We start from the raw sequence: 12,339 nt of genomic DNA, 5'->3' as shown, positions 1-12,339 counted from the left end.
GTCCATAAAGGTGTGGATTATGTCTGCGTTCTCCATTTTGTCCCATGCATGTATGTGTCTGTTTTTATGCCAATACCCATGCTGTTTTGGCTATTATGTCGTTGTAGCATAATTTAAAAACAGACTGTGTGATACCTACAGTTTTGTTCTTTTTGCTCAGCAATGTTTTGGCTATGTGGAGTCCTTCATGGTTCCACACTAATATTAAGATTGGTTTTCTATTTCTGTGAAGAATGTCATTAGTATTTTAATAAGGATTGCACTGAATCTGAAGATCACTGTGTAATACAGACATTTTAACCATACTAATTTTTATAATCCATGAATATGGGATATCTTTTTATTTTCTAATAATGTATAACGACAATTTCTGTCATTAGTGCTTTATAGTTTTCCTTGTAGAGATTTTTCCCTTCTTTGATTAAATGTATTCTCGGGTATTTAATATTTTATAGCTTTTGAAAATGGGATAGCTTTTTGGTTTCTTTATCAGACTGCTGTTAGTATACAGAAAGGCAACTGATTTTATGTTGATTTTGTACCCTGCAATTTTACTAAATTTCTTTATCTGTTCTAAGAAGTTTTTTTGGTGGAATCTTTATGTTATTCTAAATATTTTTATGAAATTTTATCTAGAGTTCTCCTAGAATTCATTTTCTGAATAAATTGCTGAAATTATATAACAGACTCAGTTAGGTACAGTTAAACCTGTCTACCTTTCCATAATGATCTCATTGAATCTAGACAGTAAAGTCTCAATGAAACTGGAGTTTCACAAGAAGTAGGACTTTAATAAAGGGAGGTCTGACTGTACTGTATACTTTTCATCTAGGGTTTTAAAAAAATACATCTTACTTGTTTTGGCTTGTGCCCCTACCTTTAAAATGTTTATGTCTTTACAAATTAGATACTTTGAGCATTTCTTAAATTACTGAACATCCTTAGTTGGAGGTTCTTGCTGAAGTGAAGAATTCCTTGTTGTCTCCAAAGCGTTCCAAAAATAGGGACTGCCCTAAAACCTGTATACTATCAGTGTATATATTAACCCTCCTATCTCTTCCTAAATGACAAATTCAAATGAATGCAATGATTTTCAATAGTTGGGCAGATTTGTTTCCAGCAAGGGGTCATAATCTAGGAATTAGTTGAATACTGTTTATCCTTTCTGATACTGTCTTGTTTTGATCTTAAGAAACAAAAGTAATTCAGCTTTTCTAAAGAAGATTATAATACATCTCTCTAAGATAGATAGCTTGTGAATAGAAGTTAGTGAATCACTGTTTTTGTTTCTTCATGTAATGGAAAAACTGTAGCAGGAAGTTAAGTATTGTAACAATGAATGAAAATGCATAAAGGAAAAAGTAATAGAATTTAATAGAAAATAAGGCTACTTACAAAGAAAGTTGTGTATTTTCAGTGAGCAAAAAATATTTTACAGAGTGAAGACTGTCATATTCAAAGGAGGTCTTAAACCAAAATGACAGAGGCCTCTGATTGATTAGCTGCTGTTTCTATTCCCCTAGATAAGGTGAGTAGGCTTTTGTCAATGCACGAAAGAGAGGCTGTAACATGCTCTTGGTATGTGATGATCCTCATCTATTTAAATGGAAATTTAAGGGCCTATACAGGCTTACTGTACATAGAATGGTAGAAGGACTGGCAGAAATGCAGTCTTACTATATGAAGAGTGATAAAAAGCAACAAAAACAAAAATTGGCAAATGAAACCTAATTAAACTAAAGAGCTTCTGCACAGCAAAAGGAACTATCAAGTGAGTAAAGAGACAACCTATAGAATGGAAGAAAATATTTGCAACGATGCATCCAACAAAGGTCTAATATCCTGAATCTATAAGGATCTTAAACAAATTTACAAGTAAATTTGCACTGTTGGTGGGAATATATTTGCTTGGTATTGTTTCTGCTTTGTGGGCTCTGTTTTTGCTTTCATATAAATTTTAGGATTGTTTTTTCTAGTTCTGTGAAAAAATGATGATGGTATTTTGATGGGAATTGCATTGAGTCTGTAGAATTGTTTTGGGCGGTATGATCATTTTCACAATAATTATTCTTCTCATCTATGAGCATGGGATATGTTTTCATTTGTTTGTGAAATTTATGTTTTCTTTCAGCAGCGTTTCACAGTTGTTCTTGTACAGATTTTTCACCTCTTTGGTTAAGTATCTTGTTAGGTATTTTATTTTATTTTATTTTTTGCAGCTGTTGTAAAGGAGATTCATTTATTGATTTTAAATCATGAAGGATTGTGCAAATGTTCAGGATTATAGGGAAGACATTAGGTTATAGACAACTTAGGTTAAGTTACATAGGTGTGTGGTGATTTCAGAAAAGTTGAGAACCTGTTGTCTACAATAGCTAGGGTCACCCTGAAATCTCTGAATTGCTCTTAATTACAGTTCTGGGAAAGTTTTGAACTGGTTCATAGTGTATCAGGAATAAGGGATCTAACTTTTCTGGATGAATCACATCCTAGGTAACACACTTTATTTTGATAAAATTGTTGCATTTCTTGGGGGAAATGTATGCCCTTTTGGACTACAAGCATAAGTGGGATCAACCTTACATGTTTCTCCTTTTTAGAAAGTGACACATGGTCATTCAGATATTGGGCAAAAGTAGAATCACAGGGAAATTTAAGGTTCTCGAGGACTTAGAGACTTCTGAATAATAAGAGGTTGCTTCATTAACCCCTGAAATGGTAACATCCCAGAGATGCTGTTGCTTTTCCAAGAAGAAGGCAAAGAAGTATTATCTATTTTGATCTAAAACAATACAAAATAAAGCAAAAGACAGACCTACAATTTTTTTTTTTTTTGAGAAGTTGTCTCTCACTGTCACCCATGCTGGAGTGCAGTGGCGCGATCTCCGCTCACTGCAAGCTCCGCCTCCCTGGTTCATGCCATTTTCCCGTCTCAGCCTCCTGAGTAGCTGGGACTACAGGCACCCGCCACCATGCCCAGCTAATTTTTTGTGTTTTTAGTGTTAGCCAGAATAGTCTCGATTTCCTGACTTCGTGATCCCCCCTCCTCGGCCTCCCAAAGTGCTGGGATTACAGGCGTGAGCCACTGCAACGTGCCTCAGACCTACAACTTTTTATGACCAACAATATTGAAATGTTTTACTATCCAGCTCTTTAAAGAAAAAGTTTGCTGATCTCCGACCAAGGGTGATGCAAAGAAAACTTTGTAAACTCAACTTTATTGGTAACTTATTGAAACATAGAAAAGATCTAAATGCTATTGTACTCAAGCATTTTCAGATAAAACAATTAAAAAGTCAGTGTAATTGTAGGCTTTATAATTACTGTGAAGTTTTTAGCTAAACTTCCAAGAAAGAAAAACAAATTTGAAAGAGACAGTCATTCTTAGAGAAATGAATTTAAGAGTTCAGCTTTTGTAAGAAAATCACGCTGAATTCATTCTTCCTACACAATGAACAAATAGACAAAAAATATGATTATATTTGATGGCAATTATTCTAAGGATCTCTGGATGCCTTGTTTTTATGGCCTTGGGGTACTGTAAAATACTTTTGCAAAACATTTAATAAACTTCAGAATGTAATGAGATTAACATTATAGGACACATTCATCATCCAGTGACTTACTGCTAATATAGTTTTGTTCTCTGATGAGGTATGCTATTGCTTAAAATTGCATATATTTTTAATTGGAGATTTTTATTAGACCTTGTTAGTCAAATAGAAAATGACCATCAAATACTCATAATTTAAAATTCCCTGTTCTTAAAATAGATTCGATCTTCTCTTTATGAAAATAAACAACAAATTACCAAATTTTAAAAAATCTATCTGTCTAAAAATTATTGAGGGTTTTTTATATGCCATTTAATATGATACTATACATAAAATATAATATATGTAATTAAGCATATAATGCTTAAGATATATATAATTAAGCATATAATACTTAAGATATAATACATATAATTAAGCATATAATGTTTAATAATATGATTATTAAGCATTTGATTTGATAATAGGTTTTTTTTTTCCTTTTAAAAATATGTATGCTGGGGAGTAAGGAGATTATATTATGCGTAAAAAGTTAAATAGCTTGTCATTGGTAGAAATCAGATTGAACCCCAGGAAGTTCACCTCCAAAGTCTGGGAAATTCACACTTAGTTCTACTGTCTCCCAAGCAAAATGAGGATGATGGAATCTCATTTACACAAGGACATATGAAAAGGAATGGAATAGAGAGTCTGGAAATAATGCCATGTCTCTACAACCATCTGATCTCTGAGAAAGTTGACAAAAACGAGCAATGGGGAAAGGATTCCGTAGGCAATAAATGGTGCTGGGATGTCTGGCTGGCCATATGAGAAGATTGAAAATAGACCCCTTCCTTATAACATGCACACAAATCAACTCAAGATGGATTAAAGACTTAAATGTAAAACCCAAAACTGTAAAAACACTAGAAAATAACCGAGGAAATACCATTCTGGACATAGGACCAGGCAAAGATTTTATGATGAAGATGCCAAATGCAATTGCAACAAAAAACAAAAATTGACAAATGGGACCTAATTAAACTAAACAGCTTCTACACAGCAAAATAAACTATCAACGGGTAAAGAGATAACCTACAGAATGGAAAAATCATATTTGCAAACTATGCATCCAACAAAGGTCTAATGTCCTGAATCTATAAGGATCTTAAACAAACTTACAAGCCAAAAACAAATAACTCCATTAAAAAGTGGGCAAAGGGCTGGGTGCAGGTGGCTCACGCTTGTAATCCCAGCACTTTGGGAGGCCGAGGTGGGTGGATCGCCTGAGGTCGGGAATTCAAGACCAGTCTGGCCAACATGGTGAAACCCGTCTCTACTGAAAATATAAAAAATTAGTCGGGCGTGGTGGCAGATGCCTGCAATCCCAGCTAGTCAGGAGGCTGAAGGAGGAGAATCACTTGAACCCGGGAGGCAGAGGTTTCAGTGAGCCAAGATCGAACCACTGCACTCTAGCCTGGGCAACAGGTCGAGACTCCGTATTAAAATAAATAAATAAATAAATGTGGGCAAAGGAGAGGAACAGACACTTTTTTTTTTTTTTTTTTTTTTAAGACAGAGTCTAGCTCTGTCGCCCAGGCTGGAGTGCAGTGGCGCAATCTCAGCTCTCTGCAACCTCCGCCTCCCGGGTTCACGCCATTTTCGTGCCTCAGCCTCCTGAGTATCTGGGATTACAGGCACCCGCCACCACGCCCGGCTAATTTTTTTTTGTATTTTTAGTAGAGACGAGGTTTCACTGTGTTAGCCAGGATGCTCTTGATCTCCTGATCTCGCGATCTGCCCGCCTCGGCCTCCCAAAGTGCTGGGATTACAGGCGTGAGCCACCGCGCCAGGCCTGGAACAGACACTTTTTAAAAAGAAGATATGCATTCAGCCAGCAATTTATTAAATAAATGCTCAACGGTAATTATTAGAGAAATGCAAATTGAAACCCACAGTGAGAAACCATCTCATACCAGTCAGAATGGCTACTATTAAAAAGTTAAAAAAAAAAAAAAAATAGAAGCTGGCGAGTTTGCAGAGAAAAGGAAATACCATACACTGCTGGCTGGAATGTAAATTACTTCAGCCATTGTGGAAAGCAGTTTGGCAATTTCTGAGAGAACCTCAAAACAGAATTACCACTCGACCCAGCAATTCCATTATTGTGTATATACCCAAAAGACAATAAATCATTCTACCATAAAGTCACGTGCATGTGTATGTTCATCACAGCACTGTTCACAATAGCAAAAATATAGAATCAACCTAATCGGCCATTAATGGTAGAGTGGATAAATAAAATGTGGTACATATACACCATGGAATATATACCACACACAGCCATAAAGAAGAACAAGATTATATCCGCTGCAGCAACATGGATGGAGCTGGAGACCATTATCCTTAGTGAAGTAACACAGGAACAGAAAACCAAATACTGCATGGTCTCATGTATAGGTGGGAACTAAACATTGAGTACACATGGACACAAAAAAGGGAATGACAGACACCGGGGCCTACTAGACGATGGAGGGTGAGGATCAAAAAAACTGCCTACCAAGTAGTATGCTTACTACCTGAGTGATGAAATAATCTCTACACCAAATCCTCATGCCATGCAAGTTACTCATATAAAAAAACCTACAAATATACCCCTGAATCTAGAATAAATGTTAAAATATTCAAACATGCCAATGAATAAATTTGAATGAAATAGGTAGATATTATTGGAAAAGTGGCAAGAGGAATAAAGCAAAGCAAAAGATAACCAGTTTATGCATTTGTAACATAATTAGTAATTTTGTCCTGAGATCCTCTTTTCTATTATTAATATAGAATCTGTGAGAGACTGTAGATAGCATTTCACTGTCTTAGGAATTACCAGCTGAAATATAACTACTCCGTGAGGCCTATACCAAATAAAAGAGTCTGGCCCAATTACAATCAGGGATAATAAACAGGTTTGAGAATAATCACTTCCATCTCATGTTTTCTGTATTGAAAGGATACACCAACATTGAAAAAACATCATCTCTAGATTGTGTGTGTGAGACATAGAAAAGAAGAAAAGACTGAAAGAGATTTTTTATATTCACTCGGTACACTAGAATGTCAAGAGTTCACACTGCATTATGTTCACAGAGGTTAGATTTAAGATGCAAATCAGATTCTGATTATTTCATATGCTTCTATTTTAAGGGTGCAGTTAGAGATTAGGAACATCTTGTACCCAGACCACCATTGCTATTTTGCGATAAATAATGATGTACTTAAGTAGGCACTCCATGATTCGTGCTTCATTTTATCCTACAAAATTCTGGTCCTCTAGTAATATAATTACAACCCTTTCCATAATGCCTGTGAGTATCTGGTAGATCTTGTTGGCTTATTATTAGAGGGATATGAATTAGAGTGGTGTGTCAATGCATTCCATATGAGAATATCAATGTGACAAGAAGTCATATCTAAACGAAAATAGATGTGGAACAGAGAGAATAGAATAAGACGTGCTTTTAATTGTTGAAAATCTGTCACAGAAAATAACAAATAACGTATAATCTTGTCTATTATGCTTTAAATGAAAGATGGAGTTTCAAAAGTTGATTGTTGCATAGTAATACATTTTGAAAATATAAGGAAAAATAATATTATACTAAAATATGCTACTTGAGGAATTAGTCAATGCCTCCTCATCAAACACATTTATGTAGTTACAAGTTGTATGATAACTTGTCTTTAGCTGTTGGGTTTGAGAGTTTGAGTAGGAGTTTATTATTCCTTCCCAGTTTCAGTTTCCCAGTAGATTAGGGTAACATACTATACCTAAAAACATACAGTTAGTATACACATGACATAATCATTTTGGAAAAATAGGACGATGGGCAAGAGAATAAATATTTTATTCTTCATAGGCCAAGAAGCAAAATAAAGAATATTATAGAGAAACTTATATAGAATGAAAAATAACAAATATAAAAAAAGATGAAATTCAAAATACCATAGTAATAATAATAGAGTATTTGTGGAAATTCAAATCTACTGAATATCAGAATGGAATTCTTTTTAAAAGGATAATATTTCTCTTAATTGGGGTTCAAAGTCTGTGTCCCTCAGCTTAAAACATTGGTTGCAAGTGCTCATCTGCTAATAACAATCCCTAAATAGATTTTACATATTACATCTACGAAAATGTATTTTCACGTAGACAGGCGATGCATGTGACACACGCAATTCTGTCAAGTCATAGTATCCTCACTAGCTTTGTAGTGCCATGAGCAGCAGTGCAAAGAGAAGACACCCAATACGGTCTCTGTGTCCACTACTCATTTCAACTGATGTAGCAAGAAAGAAGTCTTAGATAAGACTTAAAAAAAACAAGTGTGGTTAAGTTCCAACAAAATTATAGTTACAGACGCTGACATTTTAACTTCATTTTTATGTGTCCTGAAATATTCTCACTAATCTTTTTTCAACATTAGAATATACAAAAACAATTCTTAACCCTCAAGTCACCAAAATCTGGAGAGGAGGAAAACAAGGATGGTGGATTTGGCTTATAGGCAGTATCTGTCAGCCCCTGTATCCAGGAAGTAAAAGTAGGCACTTCTTGAAAATCCACAAAAGTTAGAATTGCCAGCAGCAGACTGAGAATCTGGTGCAAAGCCTAGTAGATAGCCAGATGTTGGTATGATCCTGAAGAGAGAGAAACTTACAAAATACAACAGATGCAACATGTGAAAACCTAGGAAGATACAGATGAACTAGAAGCTAACAGAACCTCTCCAGAGCTGCAAACTAGCCTCAAATATAACAGCTCTTGATTAGAATAAATTTATTACTAGCCTCTATTTCTGCCTAAAAGAGGAAAGTATGAACTTTCTTTAGATAAAGATCACTTACTCTGAGGCTTCTACATAATTTATACCAATGTCTGCCTTTAAATAAAAATGACTAGGTAAGACAATTAACAGAATTACATTACCAAACACCAAGGGGTAAAAAAGATAGTGGATACTAATACACAGGTGGTTCAGATATTGGAATTAGGTGACAAGGACTGTATGTGACTATGATACATTTGTTCTAGATAATAAAAAGAAAAAAGTTCAAAATTGCTGCAAATATGTAAATTTAAAAGACTGATGTTATACCTTTAACAGCAGAGTAGACACAGTAGAAGAGAGCATTAACACCCTGGAAGATGTTTCCCTGAGAAAACATGTAAACTGAATACAGAGACAGAACATAACTGTAGTTTAATAAAGTTCAAGAAATGTGGAAGTCAGTGAACAGGTCTAGCTTTCATGTTATTAAATATGTCTGTATTAAAATTGTTTGGAATACATACTGTGGGCATCAAAAGAAAAAGAAAAGAGAAGGAATGGGGCAGAAACAATACATAAAAGAGATAATGGCTGAGTGTTAACCAACACTGAAGAAAGATGTAAACCCATACATTCAAGAAGATCTTTTGAACACCTTATACAAAAATTAACTCAAGATGGATTAAACACTTCAAACAAAAACCCACAACTATAAAAACCCTAGAAGAAAATCTAGGCAATACCACTCAGGACATAGGCACGGACAAAGAGTTTATGATGAAAACCTCAAAAGCAATTGCAACAAAAGCAAAAACTGACAAATGGAATCTAATTAAACTAAAGAGCTTCTGCACAGCAAAACAAACAATCATCAGAGTGAACAGACGATCTATAGAATAAGAAAATTTTTGCCATCTATCCATATGACAAAGGTCTAATATCTAGAGTTTATAAGGAACTTAAACAAACTTACAAGAACAAAACAACCTCATTAAAAAGTGGGCAAATTACTTGAAGAGACACTTCTCAAAAGAAGATATTTATGTGGCCAAGAAACATATGAAAAAAAGCTCAACATTACTGAGAATTAGATAAATGCAAATCAAAACCACAATGAGATACCATCTCAGGCCAGTCAGAATGGCAATTATTAAAAAGTCAAAAAACAACAGATGCTGGCAATGCTGTGGAGAAATAGGAATGCTTTTATACTGTTGGTGGGAATATATATTAGTTCAAACATTGTGGAAGACAGTGTGAAATTCCTCAAAGACCTAGAACCAGAAATACCATTTGTCTTAGCAATCCCATTACTGGGTAAATACCCAAAGGATTATAAATCATTCTATTGTAAAGATACATGCATGCATATGTTCATTGCACCACTTTTCATAATAGTAAAGACATGAAATCAACTCAAATGCCCATCTATGATAGACGGGATAAATAAAATGTGGTACATTTACACCATGGAACACTATGCAGCCGTAAAAAGGAATGAGATCATGTCCTTTGCAGGGACATGGATGGAACTGGAAGACGTTATCCTCGGCAAACTAATGCAGGAATAGAAAACCAAACACTGCATGTTCTCACTTATAAGTGGGAACTAAACAATGGGAACACATGGACACAGGGAGAGGAACAACACACACTGGGGCCTGTTGAGGGGGGTCGGGGGGAGGGAAAGCATCAAGATAAATAGCTAGTGCACGCTGGTGCTTAATACCTAGGTATAGGTTGATAGATGCAGCAAACCACCATGGCACATGTTTACCTACGTAACAAACCTGCACATCCCGCTCATGTATCCTGGGACTAAAATAAAATAAAATAAAACTACAATAAGGGATATTATTATCAAAACTAAAAATCAAGAAAACTATTAAACCTAGCTTAGGGAAAAAATAAAATACAAATTCGCTTCAAAGAAACAACATAAGACATAGAGCCAACTTCTCAACAGACATTTTTAAAAGTCAGAAAACAAATGAGTAACAACTTTAAAGTTTTGAAGAAAATGACTATCAACTCTAAATTTTATATCTAGTAAAAATACTTCTCAAAAATCAATGTAAAGATGATTTCAGACAAATACTGATAATTTTTTTGCTGACAATTTTACAGTAAATAAGGTACTACAAGCAGAGCAAATGATGGTAGAGGAAACAATTTTTAGCAATGAATTTTAGAAAAGGGTAAATTATAAATGAATATTGACTGGATAGTGACTAAGGAACACATTAACAGTAATGTCTTTGGGTTATAAAATGTATGTATAATTAAAACTCATGGGAACAATAAGGCAAACTGTGAGGATGAGCAACTTTAGTTTACTATAATTACCTTGATGTGGTATAATTTGTATTGAACTATAATAAGTTAAACATGAATATTTAATTTCTAGAGCAAATACTGAATACATAAAGTATATAACTATCAAAAAATAGAAGAGAATGATGGAAGAGTAGAAATTACGTATTTTAAGATAAAGCTAGAAAGTACAGAAAAAAGGACCACAAAATAGATGAGAGAAGTGGAAAATAAATAATAACAGGGTAGATATTATCCAAATAATTGATCAATAACAACATTAAATGTTAAATAGATGAAATTTTCCAATGGTTAAATATACATGATTGTCAGATATATTTTTTAAATGGCCATATGATTCTTAAAAGATGTATACAATACAGTGTAAAGAACACAGCGATTATGAAATTAACGCTTAAACGCCATATCACCCCTAGCAAAATAATAAGAAAAAAACAAAATATAAATGTTTCTAAATCTATTGGTTGCTATATAATTTTAAGCCTTGCTATAAAGAAAACAAATGACCAAGTTGGCTCAGTGGTGCTTTCCGCCAACCATTAAAAAATTTATAACACCAAATTTAAAAAAGACTTCCAGAGAATAGAAAAAGAAATATATTTGACTGTTACCAATATAATCTTGACACTAACTTTCACAAGGACAATTTAAGAAAAAAAATTTAAAAAAAACCAGTTTCTTTCACGAACTTGGATGCAAACATTCTAAACAAAATATTAGAAATGGAATCCAGTGACACATAAAAATATAAAATATCCTTACCACTTGGGACAAGTGGTAAGAATCCAAGGGTACTGAACTTAAAAATCAATTCATACACTTCACAATAGTAACAAAACTTTTTTAAAAAAGAGTTCATCATGATAGGTACAGAAGAAGCATGTGAAAAAATTCAACAACCACTGTAATGATAATAATGATCATCATCATCTTCATGGCATATTAGAAATAAATAGAAGTTTCCTTTACTTAATAAAAATATTTCATAACAAACATACTTTAATAGCAAACATCATAATTAGGGATGAAATTTTGAGAGCTTTCTGCTTGAGATCCAAAATGAGAAAACAAAGTTTATTACCACAATTTCTAGTCAACATTCTACTGCATGGAATGTTCATTGCAATAAAGCAGGAAACATAACAGTGCAACAGGATGAGGAAAGAAGAAATGAATCATTTATTGTTCACAAATTACATTATTTATATAGAAAATGCAAGAGTTTATGTAGATGAAGTGCTAAAATAGGTAAGTGATATTGAAGACTGTTGAAAAAAATCATTCAACAAAATGAACCATAAAGAAAGGTTAAATAATAAAATTCATAAAAGGTAGCATCTACAATAGCACCAAACATCAAGTGCCTTAAAATAACCCCAACAAAATGTGTGCAGTTTATTCTACCCTAAATTTACATAACATTATAGAGTTAAAATTTTTAAAAAATTAATTTGAACTAAGATTACTGATACTTAACCACGTTTAACCAATAAAAAATTGTTTTATATGATTCAACCTAATAATGAAAACAGTGTACCTTCCTTCTCAATTAGAAGAATTAAAATAGTAAAATTTCTATTTTCCACAACTTGATTAATTGATTCAACATAATTCACGTTAAAATCCCATCAAAATTATTTTGCTTG

This window comes from Pongo abelii, chromosome 7 (assembly GCF_028885655.2).
Source record: "Pongo abelii isolate AG06213 chromosome 7, NHGRI_mPonAbe1-v2.0_pri, whole genome shotgun sequence".
In the NCBI taxonomy this organism is placed as follows: domain Eukaryota; kingdom Metazoa; phylum Chordata; class Mammalia; order Primates; family Hominidae; genus Pongo; species Pongo abelii.
Note: the sequence above shows the minus strand (reverse complement) of the source record.